This window comes from Hyla sarda, chromosome 3 (genome assembly GCF_029499605.1).
Source record: "Hyla sarda isolate aHylSar1 chromosome 3, aHylSar1.hap1, whole genome shotgun sequence".
In the NCBI taxonomy this organism is placed as follows: domain Eukaryota; kingdom Metazoa; phylum Chordata; class Amphibia; order Anura; family Hylidae; genus Hyla; species Hyla sarda.
The window spans coordinates 344,309,792-344,327,417 of record NC_079191.1 but is presented as its reverse complement, the minus strand read 5'-3'; the positions used below and the strand labels follow the sequence as shown (position 1 = coordinate 344,327,417).

The following is a 17,626-nucleotide window of genomic DNA, read 5'->3' as shown; positions in this document are numbered from 1 at the left end:
CTTGAGAACCAAAATTGTGGAAAATATTCTCAATCTCAGGGTTACAAGTACATCTCCAGAGATCTAGATTTACCTTTGTCCACAGAGTGCAACATTATCAAGAAGTTTGAAACCCATGGCACTGTAGCTAATCTCCCTGGGCGTGGACACAAGAAAAAAAATTGATGAAAGGTGTCAACGCAGGATAGTCCGGATGGTGGATAAGCAACCCCAAACAAGTTCCCAAGATATTCAAGCTGTCCTGCAGGCTCAGGTAGCATCAGTGTCAGCGCAAACTGCTGGAGGACCCCACTGCTGACACAGAGACATAAAAAAGCAAGACTACATTTTGCCAAAATGAACTTGAGTAAGCCAAAATCCTTCTGGGAAAACGTCAGATGAGACCAAGATAGAGCTTTCTCTATCTGCTCCATTGGGGGACACAGACCTTGGGGTATATGCTGTTGTTGCTAGGAGACTTGACACTAAGGAAGTATCACAGAGGGGTACACAATAATAAAATTTAGCTTTTATTGTATACTTTAAAACAAAAAAAAACACAACACACTTAGAATTAGTGTAAGGACACCCTTAAAAAGGGGCACTGAGGACTAGTGCCCTATCACAGGGAATAACAGACTATTGGGATAATATACGTCTGTATGGAGATTGTTGGGGAGAGTGGGGCCAGGACAGATATAAAGTCCCTAGTTGACCCTATTGGGGAGATGTGGTGAGGTCTACCCCTACTCCCACAGGGACTGTCGGGGCACTCACCCTAAAAAGAGCGACCCCTGCCCCGAACTACCCCTTGGACTACACCCTAGAAGTCCCTAGGTGATATAAATAACTTGCTTGCACTGGTGTCACCCGAGGCGTTTCTTCCACATTGGTGGCTTCCTCAGGGGTTAACCAGGAAATTAACAACAGTAGTTTAAAATTACACAAGGAAAACAAAAATGGTATCACCATTAAATACAGGGGTGCGTAAGGAAATAAATCACACACGGTGTATTAAACAACATAAAGTGAACCATGGACTAGTGAGTATTGGCATATAGCACATACCTGGTCCGGTGAGTGGTGCTATCTATCTCTGCCGTATACCTGGGGGTAGTTGTTCACCCTCAGGTGTATACTCACATATAAGTCCCACTAAGCCGTAATGGCGGTCTCCGTGCGTGCGTCCACCACAGTGGTGGTGACGCGCAGCCTCGGGTGTCCTAGGCTAATATGCCAGGGACTGCCGGGTTATTTATATGTATCCAAATCAAGCTCGTGCGCGTGCGAGCTCCGGCGTCACCCGCCACTACTCGTCGTCACTTCCGGGGGCGTGACAAAAGACTCCGGGCATCGCTCGTAAACAGGGTGTGCAACGGTGTCTCACGCTCCTCCCAAACCTTTTGTGATGGCACTGCCCTCATACACCCGAGACACTACGGATCTTTTAAAAAAACTGGATGGTCTGACCCTTGAGGGGAATGCCTGGCTGGCCAGCATTGACGTTGAATCCCTTTACTCCTGCATTCCTCATACACAAGGAATAGCAGCGGTAGAATACTTTCTGCAAAGTAGAGGTTGTCAGTATCGTGCCCACAGCCAGTTTGTCATTGATCTGCTCCGTTTTACTCTCACCAAAAAAAAAATTATTTTTGACCAGCGCACCTTCCACCAGCTCAGGGGAACCGCGATGGGGAGCCCTTGTGCCCCCACATATGCGAACCTTTACCTGGGCTGGTGGGAGGAGGTGCTGGTCTTTGGTGACCTTTTGTTTAATTTTACGGAGCAGATTGGGCTGTGGGCACGTTATATTGACGATATTTTCGTCATATGGAATGGCACGAGGGAAGACTTCATGTTCTTTGTTGAGGCTCTAAATGACAACGAGGTAGGCCTGAGGTTCACTTATGAGATTGCACAGAATTGCCGTTCCTGGATGTCCTCGTTAAGAAAGATGTAACAGGGGGTTTGCAGACTACAGTATTCCGTAAGACCACGTCTACAAACTCCCTGTTAGAGTGGCACAGTCATCATCCTGTGCCACTCAAGCGAGGCATTCCGAAGGGGCAATATCTGAGAATGAAGCGCAATTGCTCCTCCCCAGAGGAATTTAAGAAACAGGCCGCGGATCTGCGGCAAAGGTTTCTAGAGAGGGGGTATCCAGACTGGGTTCTTCGTAAGGCCTACCAAGAAACCAGGAGTCTGGATAGGGTAGGATTACTGGTACCGAACCCCCCAACACTGAATCTGATAATATCATTAGATTGGTGGCCACTTTTGATGGAGGGGCACAAGAAGTAAAACGGATTCTCAATAAACATTGGGAAATCCTTAGGATGGACCCAGACTTGAAGGGTGTCCTGGGTCCACATCCTCAAATTTCCTTCAGAAAGGGCCGAAGCCTCAAGGACAGACTTGTGAAGAGTCATTATGCGCCTCCTCGGGCACGAGGAACTTGGCTTGATAGGCAAATACAGGGATGCTTTCGATGCAGTGGCTGCATCGCCTGTGAATACATAGAGGTTACAAAATCCTTCTTCAGCGCTAACACCAGACAGGTTTTCTCGATACGAGACTTTATTAATTGTCACAGCAAAGGGGTCATATACAAAGCCACCTGCAAATGTGGTATGGAGTATATCGGAAAGACCATCAGGGAGTTTAGGAGGAGAATAGGGGAACACCTGCGAGACATTAGAAACCTAGCTGACAAACCTTTAGCTAGGCATATCAATTGTCAACATAGAGGAGATGCCCACTGTCTAAGTATTGTGGGAATGGAATTGATTAGACCTCCAGTAAGAGGAGGGGACTGGGACAAGTTGGTCCTCCAAAAGGAAACTTGGTGGATATTCCACCTACAGACGCAGGCTCCAAGTGGTCTAAATGAAGCCCTGAGCTATGCCAGTTTCCTAGATTAGGGGACCATAATTTACCTCCCCCCCTTCCCAGCCCTCTATACTTTAAAGGGGTATTCCCTTAATTACATATCTTTATTACATTTTTTTGGGCTATACGTTTGGATGACTATTTTCTGATATCCACCAGTCTGATCTATTCTTTTGATAAGGCACCGTAGTTTCTAGTGCTTGTACTTACACGTTATCACTATCAGGGCCTTTGTTGCAATGCTCTATAGCTATTTGGTGCAGCAATTCTGGCTCTGCATTTATTTTCCTTATAAATGCTCTCAGACATTCGCCTTTTGTCGCTGATCATGGCTAAATACCTGTTGTATTTTCTAAGTTGTCGACAGCGCCGCCACGTCACTGGGCGCTGCCTGGCAACGAGGGACGCCCGGTGTCTAAAGACGCTCCCCCAGATATGACGAGCAGTCAATGGGAGGAGTGCGAGACACCGTTGCACACCCTGTTTACGAGCGATGCCCGGAGTCTTTTGAAACGCCCCCGGAAGTGGCGGGTGACACCGGAGCTCGCGCACACACAAGCTTGATTTGGATACATATAAATAACCCGGCAGTCCCTGGCATAGTAGCCTAGGACACCCGAGTCTGCGCGTCACCACCACTGTGGTGGACGCACGCAGGGAGACCGCCATTGCGGCTTAGTGGGACTTATATGTGACTATACACCTGAGGGTGAACAACTACCCCCAGGTATACGGCAGAGATAGATAGCACCACTCACCGGACCAGGTATGTGCTATATGCCAATACTCACTAGTCCATGGTTCACTTAATGTTGTTTAATACACCGTGTGTGATTTATTTCCTTATGCACCCCTGTATTTAATGGTGATACCGATGTGGGAGACACGCGTCGGGTGACACCAGTGCAAGGAAGTTATTTATATCACCTAGGGACTTCTAGGGTGTAGTCCAAGGGGTAGTTCGGGGCAGGGGTTGCTCTTTTTAGGGCGAGTGCCCCGACAGTCCCTGTGGGAGTAGGGTTAGCCCTCACCACATCTCCCCAATAGGGTCAACTAGGGACTTTATATCTGTCCTGGCCCCACTCTCCCCAACAATCTCCATACAGACGTTTATCATCCCAATAGTCTGTTATTCCCTGTGATAGGGCACTAGTCCTCAGTGCCCCTTTTTAAGGGTGTCCTTACACTAAGTCTATGTGTGTTGTGTTTTAGTTTTTTTGTTTTAAAGTATCCAATAAAAGCTACATTTTATTATTGTGTACCCCTCTGTGATACATTTAATCTTTTTGGTACCCTTGGTATCCCATAAGTGGACAATCTGTGAAATTGACACTAAGGAAACCAAAAAAGTCTGCTCCTCCCAGCAGGATATACCCGCCTACAGAGCCTGAGGTAATCAGTTTTAGCTTATTGTCGCAGGAGATGGACACTAGTCTGGGGTTCTCCCCAGACTTGGTCTAACATTTAAAATTTTTCCAGAATAGGGACGTTTAGTTTTTCTTATTCCCTTTTATTTTCCTTTTTTCAGGTGGGGTCTCAGGAACATAGCGTTCACTGTTTCCCCATTTGCGATTGAGGGGGCACAGACATCGTGGATGTACTGTCAACCCCCTCTCGCCAACGGCCAGCGCCTGGGGTTGTACCTTATTGGTCCGGGTCCCCCACCTTTCCCTGCTCGTCTCGCTTTTCAAGCCCGGCATGATGCAGGTGACAAATGCTGGCTGAAGACTTCATGACTGAAGACTTTATTAGGTGAGTTCTTCAGATTGAGGTGAGTATCCCCCCCCCCTTTTTTTTCTTTCAGGTGTCGGGGGCTTGCAACCTCAGGAGACCCCCTGTTTTGGTCCCACTCCTTTTTATTATATCTAATTTGGGGTCCCTATTAGGCAAGGGCTCCCTAACGTTTATTGGGGGAACTCAGGGGGCTGGAGTCGGTGGTGTAGGACTGTTCTTTCTGTTTTTTTATTCACTTGTCAGTTTTTTGCTTTATGCAGCAGCCGCGGCTGCCTTCTCACTTTGGCTTTTTCTTCTGTGCTCCGGCCGCGTCGTGTGCCGACGCGACCGAGGCGCAGTTTACTTTCACTTTTGCAGCGGCTCGCTGCGCTGGCACTTTCGCCCGCTCCCGTTCCCCTGCACTCATATAGGCTTCGGGGATTGGAGTGGTTGCCATTACTAGCCGGCATCTTACTTTCCCGGCAGGGTTCGCGCCCTAGGTGGAGCGCGAATCTCATCAGCCAATGGAAGCTGTGCAGGGGACTATGAGCCAATCAGAGGCGCCCCAGTCTAATCCGCCCCCTCTCTTCTGATTGTTCTGGCTGCCTCTGCCTTTTTCTCTCTCTTTTTCTCGTTCCTCTCCTCACAGCAGCTGCCTGGTGGGGGAGACAGACGCTGGTGAGACTGTTTTATTTTATCCATGTCCGAGTCCAGAACTGTTCCTCCCTCTAAGTAGGTACCTGGGGCCCTGGTCACCTACTATTCTTGTAAGGGCTGCAACTCCAAAATGCCTGGGTCTGCTGAACCCACTTGTTCTGCCTGCACCTCCTGACCCCCCCTGATATTACCACTCAGGATGCTCCCCCAGACCCAGTGGGCTCTGCTGCCCTTCCAATATGGGTGTCTTCCCTCTCTGTCTATCACTGACTTGGCGCAGGTCTCCCGCTCCGTGGTGACTGCCTTGGAGAGGTCCTCCTTACACCGTTCCTCAAGAGAGACTCGCTCTCCCTCACCCTATGTTAAACGCTCTCACAAGCGTAATAGGGGTCATTCCTCTGACTCCTCTCCGGAGTCTCGGTACAAACGTAGGCGCTCCCCTCATGGGCATCGTCCCTCTGCCACGTCTTCCCGCAAGCGTCTCTCTTCTAGAAGACGCTCCCCGAGTCGCTGTTCTGAGTCCCCAGAACGGCGTACCAGGTCAGTGTCTCCTTCTTCTAAAGCTGCCTCCACCCTTTCTCACTCCCGTAGAGAACTAGTTGATGAGGCTTCTGCTTCCGCCTCTGATTCAGAAGACCACACAGACATGAACGACACGGTGGACTCATTGGTTTCGGCCATAAGAGACACCTTTGACCTAGAGGACCCAGGAACTTTGGACGCTGTCCCAGAAGTTTCCTCTCATTGTGCTTGTCCGGCACCCAAGATGTTCAGCTCCCATGCTGAATTTGAAGCCTTGCTGGAGTCTTCCTGGAGGCACCCTGACAAGAGGTTTCAAGAAACAAAGAAGGTTCAGGCGCGTTATCCCTTTGTTAAGGACCTCATTGCCCGGTGAACTTCACCTCCTACGGTGGACCCACCAGTCTCCCGTCTATCTAAGACTACTACCCTGCCTTTGCCCGATGCTGCCTCCTTTAAGGACCCAGCGGACAAAAGGGTGGAGACTTTGGCCAAATTTGCCTTTGAGGCTACAGGTTCATCTCTTCTCCCTGCTTTTGCCTCTGCCTGGGTTTCCAAGGCCCTTGCGGTCTGGGTTTCTCGACTCCGTCAGGGCATTTCTTCTGGCCGACCTACTTCTCCTGCTTTCTAAAGCGGGAGATTTTCTATGCTCTGTTTCCATGCAGTCGGCCCGCTGTGCTGCTTTTGCCACGGGTAACCTTGTGGCTCTCCGTAGATCCGCGTGGCTCAAAGCCTGGGATGCGGACTGCGGACGCAGCCTCTAAAAAGTCTCTCACTGAGCTTCCTTTTACTGGCTCTCGGCTTTAGATTTTTGAAGCGCCTAGATGAGATCATCTCGGAAGCCACGGGAGGGAAGAGTTCCTTATTACCTCAAAATAAAGCCTGCAGTGCTACCTCCCGCCGTAAGTCTACCTCCTTTCGGTCCTTTCGGACCTTCGGGGTCATGAATGGGGCCAGGCAGGCGCCTTCTCGGGACAAAAAGGCTCCCTTCTTCCAGACTCGCCCATCCTGGAAATCGGATAACCGTTCGGGCCTCTTTGCGGCCAAGGCGGGTACCCGCTAACCCAACTCTGCCTGAAGGGACGCCCCCACCCGTTGATTTTTCTCGGGTGGGAGGTCGTCTGTTGCTCTTCCGGGATGTCTAGACCACACATGTACAGGACTCCTGGGTCAGAGATGTGGCATCCAACGGTTACCGGATCGAGTTTGCCTCTCTTCCAAGGGATCGCTTTTTCCTTTCCTGAGCCCCGCGGTCTCTCTCTCTGGCAAAGGCCTTACAGGGTGCGCTTCAATCCCTCCTCATTCAAGGGGTCATTGTCCCGGTTCCTCCCAGGGAACGATTTCGATTATTTTATTTTTTTTCCAACCTCTTTGTAGTTCCCAAGAAGGGGGGTTCAGTACGCCCCATCTTAGATCTCAAACTCCTCAACCGGCACCTCCTCCTGTGCCACTTCCGCATAGAGTCTCTCCGTTCGGTCGTGGCGACCATGGATCATGGGGAGTTTCTTTCCTCAGTGGACATCAGGGACGCCTACCTCCATGTTCCGATTTTTCCGGGACACCAGCGGTTCCTCCACTTTGCTGTCCCGGAGGGACATTTCCATTTTGTGGCTCTCCCCTTCGGCCTGGCCACAGCTCTGAGGGTATTCACCAAGGTCCTGGCGGACCGGTTATCGGTCTGCTGCGGACAAGGGGGGGGTCTCAGTGATTCCTTACTTGGACGACCTTCTGATCAAGGCTTCGTTCAGGGACCAGAATCTGAGTCTCACCCTCACTCTTCAGGCCCTGTCTCGCTTCGGTTGGTTGGTCAATCGGGACAAGTCCAACCTATCCCCCGCTCAGTCCCTGGTTTTTCTAGGACTTCAGTTCGACACCCGGTCCGCCCGGGTTCACCTCCCGCCGGACAAGCGGGTGACCCTTCTGTCGGGGGTTTATATACTCAGGAACCCCTCCTCAGTGGCCATTCGCTTTTGCATGGAAGTCCTGGGTTGGATGGTGGCGGCCATGGAGGCCGTTCCCTTCGCCCAGTTTCATTTTCGTCCCCTTCAACTCGCGATTCTATCCCTGTGGGACTGGTCTCCCTTGTCCCTCGATCGCAAGATTGTACTTCCTCGGACATCTCGCCGCTCCCTTCTGTGGTGGCTCCGCTCCCCCCTACTTCTGCAGGGGTGCTCCTTCCTGCCCCTTCATTGGCTGGTTGTCACGACGGATGCCAGCCTTTCGGGGGGGGGGGGGGGGGTGTTTTCCGAGACCGGACAGTCAAGGGCCTTTGGACTCTTCCCGATCAACATCTTGGAACTGAGGGCAATCTACCTTTGCCTGTTACATTGGGAGATTCTTCTCCAGGGCCGCCCAGTTCGTGTCCAGTCGGACAACTCCACTGCGGTGGCGTACATCAATCGCCAGGGCGGCACTCGCAGCTTGGCGGCGATGGCCGAAGTTTCCAAGATTCTTCTCTCGGCGGAGCTCAGGGTTCCGGCCATCTTGGCAATTCACATCCCAGGAGTAAACAATTGGGAAGCGGACTTCCTAAGCCGGTCCTCTCCCGACCCCGGCGAGTGGTCCCTTCATCCGGAGGTATTTGCAGAGTTCTGCGACCTCTGGGGAACTCCAGATGTGGACCTCTTTGCATCCCACCACAACCAGAAGGTTCCCCTCTTTGTGTCGAAGTCGCGAGACCCCCCGTGCTCTGGCAGCGGACGCACTGGTGATTCCTTGGTCGGGGTTCACCCTAACTTATCTGTTCCCTCCTCTGCCTCTCCTTCCCAGGGTCCTGAGGAAGCTCAAAGCGTAGGGCATTCCCGCCATTCTTGTGTCTCCAGATTGGCCGCGGACGACGTTCAGCTGCGCCTTCCGCTTCGTCCAGACCTTCTCTCTCAGCGTCCTCTGTGCCACCCCAATTTACCGTTGCTGCATTTGACAGCGTGGCGGTTGAGACCGCGGTACTAAGGGCCCGTGGCTTCTCAACACAGGTGATTCACACCATGCTCAAGGCGCGCAAGCCCTCTTCAGCGAAAATATACCACCGTACCTGGCGGTCTTATTTTCGTTGGTGTGAATCTCAATCTTTTCTCCAGTGGTGTTCTCCCTTCCCAGACTACTTGCATTTTTACAGTCAGGGCTGGAACAGCAATTAGCTCTCAGCTCTTTAAGGGGTCAAGTTTCGGCCCTTTCCATTCTTTTCCAACACCCTCTGGCATCTGATTCTCATGTTCGGACTTTCCCACGCGGCTCCTCCTTACAGTTCTCCTACACCTCCTTGGGATCTGAATTTGGTCCTTGGCGCCCTACAGGGCGCGCCCTTTGAACCCCTCAGGGAGGTTTCCCTTCGTCTCCTTTCCTGGAAGGTGGCGTTCCTTATGGCAATTTCCTCCATCAGACGGGTTTCGGAGTTGGCGGCTCTTTCTTACCGCTCTCCCTTTCTGATTGTCCATCAGGACAAAGTTGTTTTTTGTCCAGTTCCTTCTTTTTTACCTAAGGTGGTTTCTGCCTTCCACCTTAATGAGGATATCGTCGTCCCATCCTCCATCTCATCCCGGGGAGCGTTTGCTTCATAAACTTGATGTGGTATGTGCGGTGCATACCTACCACTCTGTTACGTCTTCTTTTCGTCAATGTGACTTTTTTGTTCTTACGGACGGTCACCGTAAGGGTCTACCTGCTTCGAAAGCGACCATTTCGCGGTGGATCAGGTCTGCCATTTCACAAGCTTACCATTGCAGGGGGAAGACCCCTCCTTTCAGGGTTTCGGCTCACTCCACGCGTTCTGTTGGAGCTTCCTGGGCTTTCCATAGCAGGGCTTCAGCCTCTCAAGTCTGTAAGTCTGTAACCTTGTCGTCCTTGCACACTTTTACTTAATTTTACCAGGTTCGTACCTTTGCATCCGCTGATGCTAGTCTGGGCCGTAAGGTGATGCAGGAGGCGGTGGCCCAGCCTGCCCCTTGATTGTTTTCTGTGCCCACCCTAGGGACGGCTTTGGTACGTCCCAAGGTCTGTGTCCCCCAATGGAGCCGATAGAGAAAAAGGGATTTTTGTCTTACCGTAAAATCCTTTTCTCGGAGGATCCATTGGGGGACACAGCTCCCGCCCTTTCTTTGGTGTTCCGATTTTTGGTTACCTGTCCGAGGGTTGGTTCAGTAAATTTTTTGTTCTGGTTACCTCGGACTGATCTTGGTTTCTGCCTCTCGGTCCTCTCCTACTGCTTGGGGACTAAACTGATTACCTCAGGCTCTGTAGGCAGGTATATCCTGCTGGGAGGAGCCGACTTTTTTGGTTTCCTTAGTGTCAAGTCTCCTAGCAACAACAACATATACCCCAAGGTCTGTGTCCACCAATGGATCCTCCGAGAAAAGGATTTTACGGTAAGACAAAAATCCTTTTTTTTTATTATTATTATTTTTTTAAAGCACATCATTCTACTGTTTTACCGAAAATGGAATGAGGCCTACAAAGAAAAGAACACAGTACCTACAGTGAAATATGGTGGAGGTTCAATGATGTTTTGGGGTTGTTTTGCTTGCACTGGGTGCCTTGAATGTATGCAAGGCATCATGAAATCTGAGGATTACCAACAGTCGCACTGTACAGACCAGTGTCATAAAGCTGGGTTTGCGTCCAAGATCTTTGGTCTTCCAGCAGGACAATGACCCCAAACATACATCAAAAAACACCCAGAAATGGATGGCAACAAAGTGTTGGAGAGTTCTGAAGCGGTCAGCAATGAGTTCAGATCTAAATCCCATTGAACACCTGTGGAGAGATCTTAAAATTACTGTTGGGAAAAGTCTCCATTCCAATAAGAGAGACCTGGAGCAGTTTGCAAAGGAAGAGTGGTCACACATTCCGGCTGAGAGGTGTAAGAAGCTTATTGATGGTTATAGGAAGCGATTGATTTCAGTTATTTTTTCAAAGGGTGTGCAACCAAATATTAAGTTAAGTGTGCCAATAATTTTGTCCAGTCCATTTTTGGAGTTTGGTGTGACATTATGTGCAATTTGCTTTTTTTCCCTCCCTTTTTTGGTTTAGTTCCAATACACACAAAGGGAATAAACACGTGTATAGCAAAACATGTGTTACTACAATCCTTTTCTGTGAGAAATACTTCATTTTCTTGAAAAATTTCAGGGGTGCCAACATATATGGCCATGACTGTAGCATAGCAATACTTGTGAATACTTCTATAAGGAGTATAATACAGATGCACATTTTTTTTTTCCGTTTTATGGAAAAGTAAACACTTGACTGAGCTGCTTTACTGAGGGTATAAGAGCAAGTACAGTGCAAAAAATTGTCGAGGCACACAGTGACATAGGTAAGGATACAGCATGAAGACGACAGGTTCACAGGCCTCCGGCCGCAGGGACTTACTCAATGTCAAGTTAACAAACCAATTAAATAACGTAAAACACAACACCACAGGGCGAATCAGCATCGAGCATCAGCAGGTTCCCAAATTGTAGCATACACCACCTGATACAACAGATACATGAGGAAAAGAGGACTCGCAAGACAAATGACGGGCAGGCACTGAAAAAAAGGAGGGCAAAAAGGTAAAGGGGACTAAAAACAAAAATGTAAAATCATCAGTAGATAGCACAATTAGGGGACACGAGGAATGACCATAGAGTAAGTGCATTGTGTGAGAGGAGAGGAGCACCAGGTACCCCACACAGAAAGGAATTTACCTGGACATTTCCTGTTTTTTGTATATCAGGTGAGAAAAGGAAATCACTGCATTAACAAGCGCGCGCCACTGGGACAACTTAGGCGGTCGTAGTCCATCCATTTGAGAGCAATCGCCTTTCTGGCCAGAAACAGGGTTTCTCGAAGAAATGTGCGAACATGATGCATCCACACTTTTTCATTCATTACTCCAAACAAGCATACTAGGGGGTTCAATGGAGGCGAGGGTTGTGCAAGAGTGGCTGGAAGTTGCAGGACTTAAGTCCAAAAGGCTGCAATATGAGGGCAAGCCCAGAGGATATGCCAAAAATCGGCTCTAGCAGCACCACAGCGATGACATGCATCCGAGTCTGAGCAACCCATCCTAAGTTATCTGGTGGGGGTGACATAACTATAATGAATCATGTTCAGTTGGATAAGTTTGTTATTGGCTGCCGGGGATACTAGCATGTGAGAGGACAGGACCTCCTTCCAATCCTCACCTGTAAGATTGGGAAGATATGACTGCCTAGCCGGCAATTGTGGTTGTGAAATCTTGGCCTGAATAAGATGCGTATAAAGGATGGACACCATACCCCCAGGCCTCTGAGACTTTAAAATCCCAATAAGTGGGAATGCAGACATAGGCGTACCCCCCCCCCACACACACACAGGGAATTGAGCATTAAGAGCATGACTCATTTGTAAATACTTAAAGAAGCTGTGTCTGGGTAAAGCATGACTAGATTGCAGTTGGTCAAATGAGTACAGTATGTTATCCTGGTATACCTGTTCTAAGGAACACACCCCTACATTGTCAGATTACCGGGTCCATGTCCCCACCCAGGTGTGTGAAATTCGGGTTGTGCCACAGTGGAGTATCTGAGGGTATATCAGTATAACCATGGACCAGTTTAGCCGCTTTCCAAACACGGATAGCCAGTTTGTGGAGAGAAAAGAGGGTGTGACCCCCTAGGGTAGGACTCTCTAGGAGAAGTCTCGGCGTCAGGTGCGGAACAAATCTGGCTAAATTTTGCTCAGCATCTGGCATTGGGTCATCAATAATCCCTGGATAAAGATATCTCAGTTGGCCAGCCAAATAATACAAGAAAAATATTGTGTAACGATAGACCAGCCTCTAATTTAGGGCACTGCAAGGTAGTAAGACAAATTTTCGGCCTATTGGGACCCCAGATAAATGGAGAGAGGAGGGAGTGGAGTGTATCGAAGAAAGACTTAGGAATCGGAACCGAGGCATGTTCCAGTGCATATAAACATTTGGGAAGAATGATAAGTTTAATGAGATTGATACGGCCAGTTACCGAGAGCGGCAATGTTGCCCAGATTTGAAATTTGGTTTAGATGTATGGGATAAGGGTAAGGACATTAGTATTAAGATCAAGTAGTGGGTCCCTATTGATATACACCCCCAGATACTTGAATTCTGCAACAACCGGGAGACCACACAGCACAGGGGGCAAATCGCGTCTCAAAAGCGGCATCACCGCCGACTTGGACCAATTAATAAAGAGACTGGAAAAATAGCCAAATCTATCCATGAGATTGGTAACATAGGGTAGCATGGTAATTGGATTGGAGAGAGAGCACCATATCGTCCCCATATAATCCTATGTGTTCCTCCCTACCGCCCATAGACATACCATGGAAGTCAGGTTCCTGCCGGACACGCAGACCAAGAAGCTCAACTGCCACCGCAAACAGCAGCGGGGACAGGGGGCACCCGTGTCTCGTGCCAGGGCAAATGGGAGAGAACAGATCCCGTTCACAAGAATCTGAGCCCGGGGGTGCCTATAGAGGATAAAGACCCACTTCCGGAAGTTAGGGCCGAAGCCAAATCTATGGAGGCCCTCTAAAAGATAACCCCATTCCACTGAATCAAATGCCTTGGCAGTATCTAAGGATGCAAAGTCCCAATCCTCCTTCAGAGCTCCTGCCACCTGGATGGCAGTCTGAACATGGCGGATGTTATCTGAGGTGGATTTACCAGGCATTAAGCGCGTCTGATCATCATGAATAATCGTAAGAATTCAACGGTGCAGCCGGTTGGCCAGAATTTTAATAAGTATTTTGTAGTCTAAATTTAGTAGGGATATCAGCCTGTAGGAGCCGCACCCCAAGGGATCTTTATCCTGTTTCAAGAGGACAACTATGGTCGCCTCATACAGAGAGTCTGGCAGGGTGCCATCAGCAGACGCCTCCAGATACATAGCCAATAAGGGAGGGAGAAGCACACCTGAATACCTTAGGTAAATCTCCAACGGAAGGCCATCAGAGGCAGGAGACTTACCCTTGGTCATATCAGCTATGGCGTCTATGAGCTCCTGCAATGTGATAGGAGCGTCTAGAAAGCCTCTATCCTCCTCGGAAAGTGATGGAAATGTAATACCGTCAAGGTAGGAGTTCAGCTGGGTCCCATCATACTACACCTGTGAGGAGTAAAGGTCAGTGTAAAATGAGGAGAAACAAAGAGCCATATCCTCATTGACAATCAGGAGAGACCCATCTGATGCTTTAAGATTAAGGACTGGGGCAGGAGAAGAATTCTGCCGGACAATAGAAGATAACAATTTACTAGATTGGTTCCCATGTTCAAAATAGAACTGTTTGGTAAAGAATAATTTCCTGTTGGCCTTCTCATAAAGGTGCAACATATATTGATGCCCCTCTCTCAGCCTCAGAGGGGTCCGCTACATAGCTCTCTCAGGTCTGTACACCTCCGAGATGTAGACTTCTAAATATAAGGTATAGGAGATCTCAAGCAGCCCTTCAGATAGGCCTTCAGTATTTCCCAGACCAGTGCAGGGGATCCCCCTGGGTAAATTAGCCTGGAGGAAAACCTGAAGCTGATCTGGGGTCCGATCATTAAGTCCAATCTGGTCAAGCGCGCAAGTGGAAGATACATCCATTCTGGGAGTACCAGAATTGTCCATGGAGATAGCAAGAACCAGTGGGGAGTGATCAGATACAGCTCGGGGCTCATATACGAGATTTCCGAGACTTGAGGCAAAAGAAGCAAGTTACCACAAGCGAGGTCAATTCTGGACGTGTTCCGTCCCAGTGTATGACAAGAGTATCCCTTAAGCGCAGGGTACCTAGATCTAAAGATATCGTCCATCCTACCTCTGTTTAAAATTGGGAAAGATGAGTGGGCCCCAACCCAGCTGGCAGGGACCAAGAAATGCCTCTAGTACTATGACGGTCCATAGACTGGTCTGGAACAGAGTTAGTCTCCCATACATAAAACCCGGACAGATGGGTAGCCAGCAGCAAGAGTGACCACTTTATGTAAAATATCCAGTGATGCCGGGGATGGGTTATAGATGAACAAAAATACAAACGAGACATTATTGACAAAGGTATGGAAAAAGATAGAACGGCCTCCCGGGTCCTTGCGGAGCGTGATTGGCTCCCATCTAACCAACCGACTAACAAGAACAGTAACCCCTCTAGAGAATGATATATGGAAGGAGTGCTGTGACCATTGAACCCATGGCTTAGATAAATAGTGTGCCCTATCGGGCGTAAGATGTGTTTCCTGTAATGCAACAATACGCGGGCGGTACCTTCTGATGTGGGCAAATATCATTATTATTACGTGGGGTACGGGTTCCTCTGATGTTCTAGGACATCACTCTAAGATCTGCCATTGTGGAAGTCTAAATATAAAAACAATGTCGGCGCCTGTCCGGACAACACACAGTGACAAACAAAAACAGGTACAAGTACATAGAGTAGACAGGTGGCTATGTAGTAAAGAGGTAGTAGAGAACTACCGAGGCCAGGAAACCCCCTAACAACTTGGGGGACAAAACACAAAACAAATGAACAAAGAAAGAACAGTGAGTCTGCTGAAGAAGCATTAGAAGAGCTTCAGCTCCATCTAGTGGGGAGAACCCTAATAGACATATAAATAAGAGTTCTGGGCATATAGGCATAAAGAAAGGACCGACACAATAAGGACGAACAACAGAGGTAGCAGAAAGAAGTCAGGGGGAAAATAAGAGACAAGGAATGGCATAGGTGAAAAAACAGGAGGCCAGGAGAAGGGGAGAAGAAGAAAAGAGACAGAATGAGAAAAGAAAGAAAGGGAAGTGGGAGTGAAGGGAAAGGGAAAATGAAGGAAAGGAAAAAAGGGGGGAGACATTACAAAAAGAATAAGGAGCCACAAAAGTGAAAGAGGAGGAGGAGGGAGGGGTGGCACGGCAGACAGAAATAAGGGGGGGGGGGTATTTGGTATGCTGTAGCAGGCCAGAGTGGATAACACACGAGGGGGGGGGGGGGGGGGGTGGAGAGAGAGGGAGGAATAAGCACTGGGAGCAACTAGCAGGGCAGACATGAAGATCAGTAGAATTTAGGGGTATAGACAGGAGCAAAGCTCCCCAAGGCACACCCACAACCCACCAAAATCCCCTTATTAAGTGCACAGTGGGCATGAGTGCCACAAGGTAGTGCGGAAGGGGAGGGGGGGGGGGGGGTGGAACAGGGGACATCCAGGTAGGGTAGCAGGGCAGAGTTGGGAGGGATGGATACTGCAAAGCGTTCAGGTGGGTCAGTGAGTACAGGGGAGGGGAGGCAGGGGGGTAGGCAGCGTCCTCCATTTGAGGAAAACAGTTCCTGGGGGGTGCAATACAGGGCAATGGGAGGGGGGGGGGTGCAGTTTGAGGAACAACATGGGAAAAGTTGGAGGTTTCCAAAAGAAGGTCACAGTACCTGGCCCCTCTCACATGTGAAGCAGTATAGCTAAGAGCACGAATAGGTGTGCACCTACCCAAGGTGTCAGAAAATCTGGTGAAGATCATCTTCTCCTGTTCAGCCAGTTATCAGCTTCCTGGGGTGTAGAGAAAAAGATGGTCCTGTCGCCATCCACAACCCAGAGGCGGCAAGGTAAGCCATGGAGTATGGGACACCCCTCTCTTGCAGCCTGGACTTGATGGAAGTAAAGGAGGCCCTTTTTCCGTTGCAGATCTGATGAAAAATCAGGGAAAATGGAGACCTTGTTGCTGTTGACCCTGATCTCAGGTAAACCCCTCGCCGAACGTAGGATCAAGTCCCTGTCATTGCAGTTAAGGAGACGTGCCAGCAAGGGGCGCCCCAGGCACCCTTGGTTTAGAGGGTGCCCTGTGAGTGTGCTCCACCGAAAATGCCTTAGAAAATGATACCTCTGGAAAGGCCACGGGATTCTGGCCCTCAGCGTGTTCGGGTAGGCCTATCACCCGGATATTGTTCCGACGAAGTCTGTTCTTGAGATCGTCATTTTTCTGCATGGCAAGTTCTAGCTGATCCTGCACCATTCGGAGAGAGGCAGGAAGAGGGGCCGCCGTGTCTTCAAGTGTGGAGATGCAGTGTTCCGTCTCTGGAACTCTGTCGCGGAGGTTCTGAATGTCCTGCCGCAGGAGTCCCACATCCACCTTATCTCCTCCATCTTCCCGGTGAGTGAGGTCTTGCATGCCTGTATGGCAATGAGAAGGGCATCAATCGCCTCTCGTAGCATTTACTCCGGAATGTCCGAGGCGCCATGCGGCTCTGTAACTGAAGTAGAAGCGCATGCTCTGGCCTGTCTGGCGCCATCTTGCTTTTCAGTGCGGGTGAAATCTTGCAGCTTATCTACCGTCATAAGGTCTTTATTCTTATTCGGGTCCACTTTAGGGGCCATAGTTCGGGTTCTGAGGCGAGTTAGTGGGGTCAGGGACTCCAGGATTCTGTTCAGGATGGGTAAATTGCAGGTTCTGAGCTGGAGCACCTACAGTGTGCAACCGCCATGCCACACCCCCTACAGATGCACATTTGTATAAGACTTTTCGTTGTTTACAGGGTAGACCTCCCCCTTACCAGTGGATTATATAAATGCCTTCCTGGTAAGATAAGGACTCTTACAATCTGAGAAGACTTTCATGCTGGTTCTTGAGACTCCACCAAGCATGTTGGTTTGATAATACACAGACTATCAGTTTTTATTAAAAGAGAGTAAAAATCTATTGTTTGGTCTGTTTATCCCAAACACACTCTGGCCTTTAAAGAGTTATCCAGGATTTAAAAAACAGAACTAGTTATTTCCCCAAAAAAGGCACCACACCTCTCCCCTAACACCTCTCATATTAGAAGTAGAGATAGATGAGCGAAGTTACAGTGATTCGATTCGTCACAAACTTCTCGGCTCGGCAGTTGCTGACTTTAGCCTGCATAAATT

At 49.3% G+C, this 17,626-nt stretch overlaps 1 protein-coding gene across 2 annotated transcripts in view; it reads left to right on the top strand.

Annotated features, from left to right (window-relative positions):
• Positions 1–17,626, top strand: part of HEATR5B (HEAT repeat containing 5B) — a 127,518-nt gene that overhangs the window by 13,857 nt on the left and 96,035 nt on the right. The window lies entirely within an intron of this gene.